Genomic DNA, 16,601 nt, shown 5'->3' with positions numbered 1-16,601 from the left:
GTCTGTGCCCAGGAATCCCCTAAATACCTTCCATGTCATAGCCAGCTAAATTCTCAAAAGAACACCAAGGGATTGTTATTACGCATTATTGAGTGTTAAGGGGCCAAAGATCACACCTGAGATGCAAATCCTGGCTGATGACTGCCGAGGTCTCCTGTCGCTCCTGACATGTGTAGCATCTGAAGTTGCTGAATAGCTCACAAAGTAAGATCTAAGTTGCCAAGGGAACGAGAGGGAAAAAATGTTAAGTTCCATATTTTTGCTGTTCCTTTTGGTGATTCTTTAGGTATCAACTCTGATCCTTTGCTTATATTTCACTTTTTGACCTTTAAAAGCAACGTATGTAAATAATGTCATTAAAAAGAGGTCATAGCCCTTCTATTGACATCTCATTCACATTCCACACGGCCCACATAGTTTAAACATGTTAAGAGGAGTTGTGTGTGTGGGCTCACCACCGTGATCGCTGTTAGAATACATCCTCTCCACTGTTGGCCACCGCAGCATTTCCTGACTTCATCCTCACTCTAGTTTCAACAGTGCGTGCGCCTCTTTGGATGGTGCTAAGAGTGATTCTGAAAATCATTTTTTATCCCCGTTCATCTGCACACCTGAGTCCAAAAATCTCCAGCAGAAGTTTGGGTTGCAGAAGGCATGCCAGACAGGATGGACTGAGAGTGATTCTCACCGACCTGTGAAACACCGTAGAGTCGTAGCCTAAACAGATGAGGCGCGGGAATGGTGAGAAACGAGAGGTAGGCTGCAGGGGAACTTAATCTTAGGAGACATAAAAATAAAGATAACAGAGGAAGAATAAGCTAAGGTGAAGTACTGGTTGTCCGCGGTGCCTCCATGCCTGGAAATGGGAGCAGTCTGCGACTGAGGGGCCCAGTGGAGCTCAGAGTCAGGTAGAGGAAGGAAGCGAATGGCGTGGTTGATGGGCACCCTGATAAATGTCTCCTGGGGCATAGGAAGAAAGGCCAGGCAAAGTGTGTTATACATTCTAGCCTCCTTGGCACTTTGGAGGGGGCCAAGGTTAGGGCTGGATTCTGAGGACTCTGTCTTCCTTGGTCTGTCAACTCACCCCTCTCTGCCAACCAGGACACCAGCGCTGAGGCTGGGACACAGCTCTCACCCTGGGGTTGACTCCAACAGCTTCCCGCCCCGTCTCTCTGCAGTTAAAGGAAGGAAGAAAGTGCAGGACCACGGCGTCCAGCAGGCCAGGAGAAAGCTGGTCTTATCCAGGTGCCCACGCGTCCAGCCATTTCAGTCTCACGCATTTCACATCATTCTTCCCTCTGAAAGTGTCCCCCTCTCTAATGGCTTCCTTTTTAAATGGCCTTCTTTAGAAGGCACACGAGGAGACTTCAAAATGTTCATGGAAAAATTCAGGTACTTTAATTTCACTTTTCCCGTGTACTTTTTGAAGCCCCGCCCCCACTTGTATCTTGTGACTGGACGCCTTTCCAGTGCCGCCAGGGGAAAATACAGTCTTTGAAGTCTCACAGAGCCGGGATTGCTTCTCAGTCCCGACACACAGTCATTTCAACCGAATAGGTCTCTCTGTGAGCACTGGCTGCATAGTCAGAAAATGAGGATTTTGCTTCTGAAATATGCAAACATATATAGTCTACATCTATCTTCTACACAGAGATTGGTGTTTGTAAAAGCTCAGGAGGAAGCAGCTGTTATTCAAAGTCATAAGAATGATTCACATTTTGCCCGACAGCACCAAGTGCTGGCAAGGAGGTGGAGCAACTGAGACTCTGAGATGCTGCAGTTGGGAATGCAAACTGGGAGAATCGCTTTTGAAACACCGCGTGACAATGCCCTGTGAAAAACGATCGCGGGGATCCCCTGCTGTGGTCGAGTCCTTTGGGTTGGTTCCCCATTATAGTCATCCTACGCACAACCTAACAGACACCGCCTAGTCCTCTCCCATTGCACAGATATTGCTGTTTGAGCTCATTGTTACAGCTCTTGCCAATCCATCTCATTGAAAGACTCACCTTCTCTCTCTTTATTTTAGCTTACTTTATATTCTACAAAGCAAGTACGATGTCCTTTTCCCGAGCCTGTTTTCTCTTAATTATCCATCCGAAGTCTTGGGATCTTGTTTCTACAGAGCCTTCTGGCTGCACTGCTTCCAAGACAGACTTGTTTGTTCTTCTGGCTGTCTGTTCAGTACTCTTCAGGACGCCACTCCAGAGCATCACTGCTCCTTCAGTCTTCCCTATCTATGGTCCCACTTTCACAGGCAGGGGAAAGAATGTGAAATGCCACTGCGGGAGTCAGGACCACATCCTGGTCCCCAAAGTGACGCGTTTGCTCTTTCATGTCTCAAAGAGGCCGTTTGCAGTGGAGTTGTCCATCACGTGGTTTGATTCCTTGACTCTTGCTTCCACGTCACTGTGGGTCCAAGTCAAACGAAGTCCTGACAACGTCCCTCTTCTCTCCACTGGTCACGATGCTGGTTGATGGTCCTCAGTGAGGATTTCCCTTTCCTTTAGGATGAGGTGCGATCCACACCGAAGGCTGCCATCTTTGATCTTCATCAGTAAGGGCTTCCAGTGTACTCTGTGTTCAGTAAGCAAACTTGCGTCATCTGCGTATCACAGGTTGATAATAAGTCTCTTTCCAAGAAGTATGCCTCCTTCTTCAGAGGCACAAATATACAGATGGAATAAGCATGGCGCCAGGGTGCCCTACGCCCTTCCTGGTCATAATCCACATCGGCATCCCCTTGCCCTGTGTGAACCTCTGTCTCTTGGTCTCTGTCCATACAGCGCCACCAGCAATTCCACTCTCGGAACATTCAATACATCTGTGCACAGACATTCATAACTGCCTGATTCATGGTGGAAACAATTCAAATGTCCGTCAGCAGAGAAACGGAGAGACGCGCCATGGTATCTTCTCACAGCGAGCTGTTTCTCGGCAAAGTCTAGAACGAGTTGCCCTTGCACACAACAGTGTGGGTGGATTTCACATGCAGAACATATTCAGATCAAGGTAGAGAGCACACTAAGCTCATGTATGCTTTCCAAATCAGGAGAGCGGCTACCTTTGAGAAGGAAGGGGGCTTGTGACTGGGAGAAGCACACCAGGGTCCTGGGTGGGGGTGAGGGGCAGTGGTTGGACACATCCTGTCTGAGTTTGTTTCTTGAGCTGATTGCAAGAGTGGGTTCACTTTCTGGAAGAACCTGGAGAGGTTCCTATAATTTGTACACTTTACTGTCTGTGAGTAGGAGTTGAATCAGATCCTATTTGCTCTACGAAGTCCCTGCCCTTTGTGGCTGCTCGCCATCTCTAGAGGGGCTTGTTTTGAGTCTCCTGGCTTTGCAGCTCCTGTCCCAGCCAGAGCCTCCCGCTGCGAAGGCAAATCCCAGTGGCTCTAGGAGGCCTGTGTTGTCAGCTTCCTGCCCGCGTCCCTTGGGGAATCTCAGAGAGAGCTCTGTAAAATCGGACTTGACTCTCCAGTACGACAAATTCTTCCCTGAGCAGGGGGAGGCAGACAGCAGCCCTGCCCCTCAGGCGCCACACACAGCCAGCCCCTCGGAGCTCTTGGTTGATTAAACTCTACATCTTGCAGAGCTTGCAAAGTGCAGGATTCTGCTTAGATTTAAGCCGCTGGAGGCCCTGATGGAAACGCTAACATGCTGAACCAAAGAATTAAGAGGTTTTTTAACTGTGCGCTTGGCACAAGGGTGTCCACAGATTCTGGTATAAACTACATTGATGGCCAGCAAGATACCTTCTTCTTCAAAAGGGAGATGGGCTTGCTTTAAAGAAAGAAAAGTAAGCAATGTGAAACTCTTAGCAAAGTTGGTAGAAACTTTTATGACTTCGGTGTCCTCCAAGGCCCGTAGGCCTGAGACAATTATGGTCGGGCCTCTTGTGTGTGACAGGCTTGGTGGGATACTATTGTGTCACACAGGATCTCAGGACAATTTAGTGATGATGCGTCAACACCATACTCACTGCCATCGAGTCCATTCTGGGTCTTAGCGCCCCTAGAGGACAGAATAGAACAGGGTTTCCAGGACTGTAGCTCTTTACAGGAGTAGAAAGCCTCATCTTTCTCCAGAGGATCGGCTGGTGGTTTCCAACTGCTGACCTTGCAAGAAGCAGCCCAACTTGTAACTCATGCAAGTACTAAGCACGCAACTCCAGAATCTCAGGGATACGCTCTTAGAAGATGACGAGACACCATCTCACGTACTTTGGACACGCTATCGGGAAGAGACCAGTCACTGGAAAAGGGCGGCAGGCTTGGCCAAGTGGAGGGTCAGTAAAAAACAGAGGAAGCCCCTTGTTGAACTGGGTTGACGCAGTGGCTGCATGGATGGGCTCAGACAGTCACAGTTGTGAGGATGGAGCAGGACCAGGCTATCCCTCCTGCTGTACGGCGAGTTGCTAAGAGTCCGAGCAGAGTGGATGGCTCTGAGCACCGAATAACAACCTTGCCTACCTAGAGATGCTAGCCCTTCCAACAAAAATCACTGTGTGACGATGAGGCCCGAGAATGCCCAGCTTGACAAGTTTAATCAGTGTCATGCTGGGAGCATGAAGGATGGAGGTCACCAGCATCCTTGCTAGCAGGATATCAAGGTTGTCTCAGCCGGATGGGGATAAGCTTGTAGGGGGAGGTCTGAGCCATCTAGAGTTGGGTGGGCCAAGGGAGGGAGCCCTTGGAATCACCTGGGTCATTCCCTCCGCAGCATCGACATGTCTGTCGTCAGACTGGTCGTGGGGCCTTGGCCAGGTGGTATGCTTCCCTGGGGTGCACAGCTTACTCCTCCCCACCTCTTACCCAGCATCTAGGCCAAACTCAGTGCTCACCTTGACCCTGCAGGTGTGCTTGTCAGTGAGGTGGGCCGTCCCCGTCTCTCCGTGATCATCGCAACACTGTTGGCGGTTGGCAGCCCGGGCAGCTTGGTTTCACAGGAAAAGGACGATCACAATCAAGCAAGTCGGACATTTGTTTTGGTTTCCCAGGGCATACAAGGGTATATCTTCCCTAGACTGTGGTCTGTGCAGTGAACAATGGCACAGAAAGAAAGTTTGGCATTCTGTCGGAACGACCAGCGTGTGCTGTCGGCATACCTGGTGTCAATGCACTTGCCTGCTGTGTGGGGCCCCCAAAGCTTCTCTTTGCCAGAAGCATACTACCTGGAAACTGCGATCACCTGGGGCCCCATACAACGAGGTACACTTATATTTGGCCTTAGTTCATTCTCTGTGGCCTTTGACCTGCCCACCTGCTTGACATGGTGGACTTTGCAATGGTGGTTTGTCATGTCTGTCTGTGTGTGCGTGCCCGTGGACTTTGTTGAATGGAAAATCTAGCAATCCCACTTCCTCCCTGTGTCTCCTTTCCTGTTTCTCCTTCTTTCCTAACCCTTCTGAACTTTCCTTCTGGGACCCGGCCGCCCCTTGGACCTTCAATGGCTGGATATGCTGACATGAGCGTGAGGCCATTTCCAGACCTGGAGGGTGACGCAGGGGTGACTCACAGGCTCATTGGGTCTCCCCCAGGAAACCTGGACTTGTTCATTGTGAGTTTTGTTCCACTTTTTTTTACCTTTTCTTTTCTCCCACTTGATCCAGGGTCGTTGAATGCTATCGATCCCTTTCTGGTTGCCCCACACATGACGGGCTTTCTCTCAACAAGGGGATGGGCAGTGGACATTGATTGGCCATGGTGTCCACTTATTACCGTGGCCCCTGCTCATCAGGGAGCTCACTCCTCAAGGCCTATTGGTCAAAGGTCGACCAAAACAGTGACCCGATGGCTACTCTTGCAGTGCCCCACCACCTCCCCTCCCCTCCCCGGCTTGGGCTCCTTGCCAGTTCCTTGGGCAGCTCTTCTTACCCTTTTAACCCCCTTACCCCACCTCGCACCACCTGTTATGGTGCACTGAAGGCAAACTCAATTGTATGCAGATAAATCAAGTTTAACAGTGATGCACCTTATCACCTTTGAAGTGACAAGATGACATTAATGTTTCCGGATGCTCCCTTCTCCGGCTGTCGCTGTTGAGCATGTAACTCCACGAGAAGCGGAGGGCTCCGTACTTTGCGGACGCACTTGCAGTTTAAGCTGCTGCTTCAAATGTAAGGAGGCGAGCTCTTTAATTTTTTTTTTACCCACTTGACAGTTTTTCAAACATATTCACTGTCAGCCCTAACAACCTGTCAACAAATGCCATTATGTGAAAATTGCCAAGACTCGCTTGAGGACTGTGAAGAGTGACAGCTATGCCACACGGATAAGTTTCTCAAAAAACCCAGGGCTGAAACTTTTGAAAGACACCCTGGCCCTTCCATGGAGGGGGGCTGGTGGTGGCGGTGGGAAAAAAAAAAGAGCAGTCAGATCTTCAGGAAGAGAAAGAATGGGGGTGGGGGGCGTGGAGAAACCACTCACATACAAAAGCACACACTTGTCATATCAGATATCTGTTTCTTTCCCGGGCAAATGAAGGTGTAAGAGAAAGAATAAAACATCGAGAAGACAATAGCTGCAGAGATCCGAAGCAGTCCCACGCCGACACTGTTATCTATGCTCAGGAGACTGGGAACAGCTAGAGGGATGAAGGGGAGGGATGTTTGGGGGTTAGAAGCAGGGAAGAAGATATTGCTTAGCTAAAGCAAAGGGAACCAGCCCGGTGCCTGAGTCACGTAAAACTGCCAGCCTGTCTCCCATATCGGGGCAGAGTTTATCTCAGTGGCAAAGTCGTGAGAGAATTGTGATGGTATGGTACAGAGAACCTCGGACCAGGAACTAGAAAACGTAGTTTTGAACGCTGCCGCTGCTGTCTGAGAGCAGTCCAACTTTGAGCTCGTTAATGTAGCACTCCCCTGCCCAGGTTGGTCCTCTATGCACCGGCATGTCAGCACCACCCCAGGGTGCTGCTGTTAGGATTAAACTGAAGCCAAGCCGGACTCACTGCCATTGAGTCACTGCTGACTCTGCGGCTAGCTGTGGGTTTCCGAGACTGTAACTGTCGACCAGAGTGGAAAGCCTAGACTTTCTCTCCAGGAGCTGCTGATGGTTTTGAACTGCCCGCCCTGAGGATGGCAGCCCATCGTGCAACCAGGGCTCCTGTGAAGGCTAAAGGTGGGGAGATACTGACAGGCCTTTCGCTCAAGAGGCGGAGTTCAAATCTGACCCTCAGACTGACACAAGACTGACACAAGAAGACAAGGTCCCTAACCCCAAGGATTACCCCAAGATACGATCTCCTTATTAGATGCCATTTGGTGTTTCACTTTAGTGCTGACACTTGTACTGACCCAGATTTTATTCGAGTGAGTCGGTGTCCTGGATTACATCCCAAAGCAGATGTGACTCCGTGACTTGGTTCTCTGGTGTAGCTAGCACTGCAATGCCACAGGCTGGTGGCTTTCCCACGCTCTTTCTTGTGAAAGAGGACATCGTCTCCCAGCCTTTGGACATGCCATCAGGAGAGACCAGTCCCTGGAAAAAGACACCAGGCTTGGTAAAGTAGGAGGGCAGTGACAAAGAGGATGGTCCTCCACAGGATGAACTGACACAGGGGCTGCAAAGATGGCCTCGAACAGAGCAGCGTTTGTGAGGAGGGGGCAGGACCGGGCGGTGGTTTGTTCTGTTGACAATGGTTGGAACTGACCCAATGGTTTCTACCAGCAGCAGCAGCAACAACATTTCTTTCTTTGTTTGAAAGACTTGGGAACTGAGTGAAAGTTTACAAAACAGATGAATAGTTTTGCACCCAACAATTTGAACATACACAGCTATTTGCCAATTGCTTACCAAACCAGCCCACTGCCCTCCAATTGGTCCTGCCTCCTATCCACTGTACATGACAGGGTAGCTCTGCTCCTGGGGCTTCTGAGTTTGTAAATCTTGTTGGGAGGAGACAGCCTCAGCTTTCTCCTGCAGAGTAGCTGGTGGTTTCAAACTGTTCACCTCACAGTGAGCAGCTCAACCAAAAATGTGCGACACCACTGGGACTCACTCCCCCATTGGGAGAGAAGAAGTTCAAATTCAGGGTTCTGGTTCTAGGGAATGGGTTCTCTCTTTGGGCTCTGGGGGAAGGTCCTAGCCTCTTTCCAGCTTCTGTTTCTCGGTGCCTTGGGGATCTTGCATGTTGTCCCCCCTTGCCACCCCACCTGTTTTCCTGCTCACTCCGATCTTTTATATCAAAAAAGAAATGGATTTAAGACATTCTAAAGGAATACTGCTTCATCAACATAACAAAGACAACCCTTTCCCAACTGGGATTATAGCCACAGGTGCATCCCACACAAACCCATGGCCATTGCGTCGATTGTGGGGTTACATTAACCCCATAGGACAGAGTAGAACTCTTCCTTAGGGCTGTTAAGATTGAAGATCTTGATGGATATAGATAGACAGCCTCGTCTTCCTTCCCTGGAGTGGAACCTCCGACCTTGTGGTTAGCAACCCAATACTTTCGAGCTGTGACCAATGGCAGCCTCTTTAATACAGCTCACCCTCTCGGCATCTGTGTCCATGCGGACTCCTTGGCAATAAACAGGGGTTCAGGATTTGCAGCACATGCCAAGGCACACGCAGTTCAGTCTCTGACGCCCACCCATGGGCTGTGATGGCAGGAAAGGGAGGTGAGTGGCAGAAAGGCGAGAAGAAAGATGAGCTGAAATTCAGAAATGCAGAGTTCCTGGCCCAAATGCCCACAGGCATGACGTGGACCTGCCCACAGGAACGACTAGCTGTTGGCTGTTCATGCTGTTGCTGGACAGGTTTCTGTTTTCTTCTAGACGCCAGACCTTCCCTCCTGCCTCTGTTTCATGCTGCCTGACTCAAAAGGAGCAGCCCTCCAGAAGGATTCATGCCAGGGACCTCTACAGTCCTGAAGGAATGACTTCCCAAGATACTTCAGGAATCCGCAAGGATGGCTCACTCTTGAGTCTTGGGCACTGCCCCCTGAAGGAAGCTTACATAGGACATTTCAGTGGTTGGCCAAGTAGTAGGGCAGCAGAAGAGAGGAAGCCTCTGAACAAGATGCATCAACTCAGTGACTGCAGTGATGGGCCGGAGCACAGCAGCCGGTGGGAGGGTGACGCAGGCCCTGGTGGGACTTGGTTCTGCTGCACAGACGGTTGTTATGAGTCAGAACGAGCTCCATAGCCCCAAGCAACCACCACCACCACCATGGGGTGAGCTACCCCGGGGAGTCCGCTCAAGAAGTGGTATCTGAGATATCTCAGTGGGCGCTTCGAGGCTGTCTCCGTGGTAGTACTGCCCTCGTAGCCAGCTGCTCATTTCCAGAGAGCTCAGACGGCATTTGCGATCTTTCCTGTGTGGTCTCAGAATCTTCCGAAAGAGCTGGGACTCGTCAGTGGCCCCTTGTAGTGGAGGTGAAGCTCCTCGATGCCTCCCAGCAGGCGCTGGTCCAGCGGGAGACCCCGTGCGCTCATCGACTCCTTTGTTACCAAGGGCTCTCAGGACCCCAAAGTCAGCCTCAAACTATGGATCCCTTCTGAGCTGAGGGGTGGGGGTGGGCAAAACACACATTTATAGGCTCACGATCCACTTCTTCCTGAAAGCACAGCACCTCTGGTGGTTGACTGTGTGTGGAAAATGGTGGTAGGGCAGGGACAGGGAGGAAAGGACTGGGACGACCTGGCTGTGTGGTCATGTCACCTGGTTACGTGTTCATGGCATGGACGTCGCCTATAGAAAGCTTCGTAAAAATCTTGACCCTGCCCCACGTCTGTGCGACATGATAAACGATAGCCCATTCAATAGAGCTCAGCCTCTCAGAGCCCATTTTGCCAGTGCTGCGTGGGGATACTATCTGTGTTCAGCACCTCATCGAGGACGTGCTCACCTGGATGCCAATTATTGGGCTCAGATGTCATCCCTCCAGTTTGGACGCGTAGTGACCCTGGGTGCAAAAGAACAGAACACGGGCCGGTCCTCGGCCGTCCTCACTACTGGTGTTACATTGGAGCCTGCTGCTATAGCCACTGTCCCTGGGCGTCAATCCACCTCCTTAAGACTCGCCCTGTTTTTTTCCGATTCTCTATTTTACTAAGCATGAGGCCCTTTGCCAGAAGTAGCCAAGGGGTCAGATTCGGGTGGTGATGGTGATCGTTTTGACAGTCGCAGTATAGCTCGTGGAAGTCACTCGGCATCAGAAAGGTTGAGTATCTAAGACATTTCCTGGTTTTAAAATGTGATCAAGCTGCTGTTGATTGTGGCGGTGATGATAGAACAATCACACCAGCCCTGGCCCATTGTAGAATCTCTTATCTACCTTGTGCAGTGCACATATCATTGAACCTCCTAATATAATTCATCATAACTGGACAAACTCCACTTCATTGTTATTCCCTTTCCAAGAATGAATAAACTTATGTCTAGTGTGCTTAATAACTTTCTCAAGGTTATTAAATACAAGCACCATCCTCACTTTTGTCTGAGTCCAGAGCTAGAGACCAACTCTCAAAAGAGAAGTGATTTTTCACACAGTCTAGCACTTAGATTCCTATAGGCCTCTGCTGCAGTGGTGGAGTTTTTCCAATTAAAACTTCCCCTGTTTCTTCTCTGTGCCATTGTGCCCTTGGGAGCAGAGCCTTCACCTTGGTTTTGGCTGTAACTCCCATTAACTCTAATGGGCGTGCAGCACATCTCCCCCAGCGTGTGGAGATGAGATTATTTCCCATCCAATTGTCTTAATGTTGTGGGCGTTGAGCGAGTCTACAAACATTTAACCTTTGGTTTCATTACGAGGCTCCAAGCAGACAGGGTGTGGGGCGAAGATAAACCAGGACACAGATGCGAGGGAAAGATGAATTGGAGATGTCTTTACGAGAGCCCCGTGCATGGAATAATAGAGAAATAATTACAAGTCCATTTGAGAAGTGGATGGATCTTTCTGCTTTAACTTGAACACTGCCTGGATGTGGACTGGAAGCTGCCAGAGTAAGGAGAAAACCCACTCATGCCTGCCACACAGCACGCGGATGGAACAGCCCTGCTTGATCCCCCCCATTGTTTAAAACGTGTGACACGACTCTTGGATTTGTGGCATGCATGCATACGGTGGTGACTATTATTATTGTTTGATCTGCTTTATAATCCCATACATCTGGAGGCTCCAGGGCACGCTCTCTGAGTGCCCATTCATACCACGTGCAACTGTTGTGACCCAGAGAGAGAGACTTAATCCCTTTGATAATAATGACCTCATGGGATTGCGGTGGGATTTAGTGAAATTAAACTCTGTACATCCTCCTGTACAGGGCTTGGGGTAGCAGCTACGATTCTGTGTCCCTCATCTAATAGATAAGGAAAACAGAGGTTCAGATAGGAGGCTCCGCCCCAGTTCATCATGGTCACCAAGTTTATTCATGGTTGAGAGACAATCTGAGGACAGGGGCTCCTCCTGGTTCCACTGGTGTCCACTGACCCATCAGCATCAGGCTGTATCCAAGAGCGAGCCAAAGATCAGGCCTCCCAGCCATGTCTGTCCATGGTGTCCCTGGGACTGTTTGAGGAGAAGGGTGTAGACAGTCGGGCCGTGTCCAGCCACTTTGGATTGGATAAGCAGGAATCCAGGAAAAAGAAAAGCAGGATCTGAGAGCCCTGTTAAACAGAGGAGAGACCAGCCGCATGTAGCTGGAGGGGCCAGATGCTGAGAACTGCCCGGATCTGGCGAGGTAGCCATGGTGCAGGGGTGGGACCCCGGCGGAGGTGAGAGCCAGATGGTTTAACCACACCTAAAGCATGGACAAGGTTGGATCCGAATGGACATTTGCCCACCCAGGAGAGACACCAGTCAATAAGAAGCCAGTGGAAGATCGTACTGTGGGGAACTGGCTGGGCAGAAGCCAGGACAGGGCAGATCTGCGGATGCTTGGCACCTGCCTCTGTGTCTTCTTTTCCGTGGGGGCATGCAGGGAAGGAGGTAAATTCCAACCAGCGACGACGGCTGGAGAGCTCCTTGGTAACCCCGGCTGTTTAGCTGGGTGCCTGGTAGAAATTCAGAAACTGCATGTCTGTGGAGTAAACGTTAAGCATGAAACACACTCAGCTCAGCGATCCCCTTCTGTGCGAGTGAGGTGGTGGTCAGGGCCATTAGTAGCTGGCACTTCGTGGCCACACGCCAAGGTTCTTAGTTTGGTTTTATTGTTTTCCTTTTGAAAACGTGAAAGCCGAGAGACGGGGGCTTGGAGGGGCTGCCGTGTTATTCTGGGGCCCCTAAGAGCTCTGCCTCGGGCAGGGCGCCATCCTGCCAGTTTCCATCTCTCATTTTCATGGACAAGATTTGAGTTTCCCTTCCATGGTGGTTTCCACCTTATGGAGGTTGGCTTCACCTCTCCATAGACACTCTGACAGCATGGTAATAAATGAAGTAGACAAGCATGGATATTTCCCAGACTACTTGGAAGTGTATCCTTCCAGTCATTTCTCTGTGCATACATACAATATCCATTCACATTTTCAAAAGCATGCCTACTTCTCACCCATGGACTATTGTGTTAGCCACGTAGGACCACAGTCAACCACCTGCTTCTCACATTCACGGAGCCTATCTGACAGGACCCAACACTGAGGTGGGAGCTGAGGGCAATCCTGGCCATGGTAGTCAGGACTGTACGTCAGTGTGCCTGGGCTCTGGTTTTCAGAGGTCTGGCAGTGCTGTAACGATGCAGTCATCCTCCATTGTTTGATCCGATGAAATCATCCTCCGTTTTCACATGACTCCAGTTTCTCATAATGACCAGGTCTTTGGACCCTAACTATGCTGAGACGTGAAGAGTCGGTGTGGTATACCGGAGATGTCTTTCCATGTCAGAATGATGGCACAGTCTCATTCTGTTAATAAGAATCGGAATTCCATTGCATAGAGGCAAGAAGTTATTTTTAACTCACTGCTCTAGGAAGGGGTTGGGAACAGCTGACTCACGGGCTGTAAAAGGCCCTCAAAATCTAACATCACTCTCTGCCATCGTGTCAGTCCTGACTCGTAGTGATCATCCTCCTGTGCGTTTCTGAGACTATAACTGTTTATGGGAGTAGAAAGCCCAGTCTTTCTCCCAAGGAGCTGCTGGTGGTTTTTAACTGCCAACCTTGTGGATCACAGCCCAACTCAGAACCGCTACACCACCAGGGGTCCCTGCTCACATCACAGGCCTCACCAAAGAGAAGCTGTTCCAGCCATCCAACTAGAGGTGATTTAATTCACTGTTTGACCAAAGCTAGCCGGCTATTTGTTCCGGTGATGGCTTTGTACGGCTGCACAATGATGTTATACATATCCAAGGCCATGGGCAGTAAAAATGGTTCCCCAACCCTGCTCTAGGGCAAGAAATTAGTTTTCTTGAATTTTGGGATTCATGATAAACAAAGCTGTGATGAACATCCTTGTATCTTTGTGCTCCTGTTTGACTCTCAGGGACAAATTCCCAGTGATATAATTACTGAATCAAAAAAGATGAGCATTTAGAAATTTTCAAAGACAACCAATTGTCCTCTATAAAAATTATGCCAAGAGATAAGAGTTCCGCCAGCATTTCTTTTAGGCTTTCAGATAACTAGACTCCTTACCATTGCCTCAGTTGCCTGCCCTGCCAGAAGCAGCTGCTGGTTTTATTCATTTCTTGTTGGAAGAACTACCCCCTACCCCTCCCACCCACCCACCCACCCACCCCTCCACTATTTCGGTCACTAGCTTGGCTGCTGCCCTGCCTGGAATGTGAATGGTTGCGAGCAGAGGTGTTCTAGATACAAATGGGATGGGCAGGGAGAGGATGGGCTGATGTAGAGACTTCCTTGGTGGTGTGAAGGGTTCACATCCTCCGCTGAGAACAAAGAGATTTTGGGGTTTGAAGGCAGAGAGGTGCCTTTGAAGTAAGGACTGGTGGTCTATTTCTGAGTAAGTGGCCACTAAAAACCATGACACACAGTTTTCCTCTGGCACACATGACATCAGGGCAGTGGGAGCTGGCTTCATACAGCTGGCTTGTGATATCTGACATCATATATATATGATGTCATATATAAATTTCCAAAAGTACCCAACATTTCCCTGCATCCAGGATGATTGCCTTGGCCTTTGACACAAGCACAGCCTACTGATCGATGGTCATTGCTCTTGAGTCTAAACTTTTCAAAACTGAGAATGAAGGAGAAAGGGTGGGGGGCAGCCATGAGGTGGTGGCAGTGGCAGCAGACTGTCCTCCCTTACATCTGGGGAATCAGAGTCTTACCCTCCTACCTTACCCACCCCTGCTTGCTCACTCTCCGAGGGCAGGATGTTCCCCTCTCCCTGCTTTTCGTAAGTACCATGAGGTCTTCCCGAGTGTGGAGTTGGGCTGGGCGTTAATCCTCATCTGGGGGTTGTTTGGCAGGCTTCATTTGGAGCCTTGCAGTCTACGACGGATCACGGTAATGACCGTAAGACCTTCCGAGCTGGTGTCTGAGCCTGGGATACAAAGGCTGATCCACCATGTGTTCAGACGGATACATAAGTGCTCTCTCATTAGCACCTGCTCAGGGGATGAGTCACAGCCCAACTTCAGGGGGCAGATGGGACCCTGGGTCTCTCATATAGCTTTTCCCAGCACAGGGCCGTTCCTGGTGGAAGCCACCGTGGTCTCCACTGTCTGGCACTTCTGCTCCTGAGATGAAAAGCTGAGGTGGACTTGCTCTGCGCTTGGTGTGCTCTGAGGACATGCACCGTAGTGTCCTTCTGATGATGCTACTACACACCAGCATGAAAGAACACTAGCAGTGATGTCCCACCGCCCTCAGCACGTTGCTGACAGGTTCCAACTCTCAGTGACCCTTCACAGAACAGAGTGAACCCCGCCCAGCCCTGCTCCACCCTCACAGTTGTTATGTTTGAACCCATTGTTGCAGCCACCCTGACAGCTCACCTTGTTGAAGGTCTTCCTCTCTTTCTCTGCCTCTGTATTTTACCAAACACAGTGTCTTTTGCCAGGAACTAGTCTCTCCTAATAACAGGTACAAAGTACATGAGACAAAGTCTCTCCATTCTTGCCTCTAAGGAGCATTGTGGCTGTACTTCTTCCAAAACAGATCTGTCTGTTCTTTTGGCCGTCCACAGTGCTGTCAATATTCCTCACCAGCACCGTCATTCAAATGCTTTGATTCTTCTCTCGTCTTCCGCATACAATGCCCATTCTTCACGTGCGGATGAGGTGATTGAAAACACCCTGGCTTGGACCAGGCACACCTGAGTCCTCAAAGCAACATCCTTGTTTTTTAGCACTTTCAAGAGGCCTTGTGCACCTGATTTATCCTTTGAGCTCTTGGCTGCTACTTCCGTGAACATTGATTGTACATCCCTCACCATAGACACCTCATTGTCAGTCAGGTGACGTCCCTGGCTCTGGCACACGCAGTTCCTGCTGCCCACCGAGCCCTCCGCCATCCCCTCTGCTTCTCTCAGCTCCCTCGCCTGTGTCAGTCATGACACTGATTATAAGTACCAGAAGGCCTCTCTGAACTGCTAACGCAGACCAGGGACGCATCAAGGGGGTGTGAGGCAGGCACAAACGGTTAGTAGGCTTGGCAGCTAACCAGAACTCTGGAGGGTCGAGTCCACCCAGAGATGCCTCCAAAGAAAAGTGTGGTGACTGGTTTCTGAACACCGGCCACCGGAACCCCCGCGAGCACAGCTCTACCCTGGCACACCTGACCTTGCCCTGAGCTGGAGCTGACATGGCAGCAACGGGGAGTGGTCAGAGGGCACTGGTGGTGGTCCACTGGCAGACCTCTCACTTGCCATACGTGTGTGTGTGCGCACGCGCGCGCTCCTCCAGGTTGATTCCTGACTAGTACATCTCATGGAAAACCACCATTTGTCTTTCTGAAAGGCCGGCGGGCCACCCTGATGATCACCCACTTTCAGCAGAGCCTCCAGACTAAGAAGGACTAGGAAGAAAATCAGCTCATGAAAACCTGTCAATCACAACTGCCTGATCTGTGTCTGAGAGTGGCGTTAGACTCGCACTGAATGGCATCTCATTTTGAGCTGCGTGGGGTCCCCGTGACTCAGGGATTACTTGCCGCCCGTTAAAAACACCGTCAAGTAGGAGATAGAATTATCTGAGCCCTGGAGGACTAGTGTGGAGACTGTGCAGCTGGGAACACCCCCAGAACGTTTCCACAGGAGTGGCCAGGCCCCCTGAGGACACAGCAGCTGCTCCTGTTGCTGCGCGCAGGGTTCCTACCCCGACCTGTGACTCTGGCTTTTGCCCCGGTGCTCCTCTTGTCTCCGGCCCACTTCCAAGTCCGGGACACCTGCTGCTGCCACAGCCCCATGGCTGTCTGTGGAGGGGAATAGAAGGCGTCTTCAGCATTTCTCCAAAACTAGGATAGAGGTTCCGATGCTGGAAGCCAAAAGGCCAGCCAGAGGAGCACCAGAAGGACCCAGCTGGCTCGCCGTTGCCTCCAGGGAGCCTTGCTTCATTGCCAGCACAGGGCTGGACTTGCCTGCTGTGCAGGCTGCTGCACCCCTGTTCCCAGCTACCTTCAGAGGGAGAGCAGTTTCAAAGTTCATTGTTCACCTCAGTCATCCTGGGCGTTGTCCACCTCGCCA

Source organism: Tenrec ecaudatus, chromosome 18 (assembly GCF_050624435.1).
Source record: "Tenrec ecaudatus isolate mTenEca1 chromosome 18, mTenEca1.hap1, whole genome shotgun sequence".
Taxonomy (NCBI): Eukaryota; Metazoa; Chordata; class Mammalia; order Afrosoricida; family Tenrecidae; genus Tenrec; species Tenrec ecaudatus.
Note: the sequence above shows the minus strand (reverse complement) of the source record.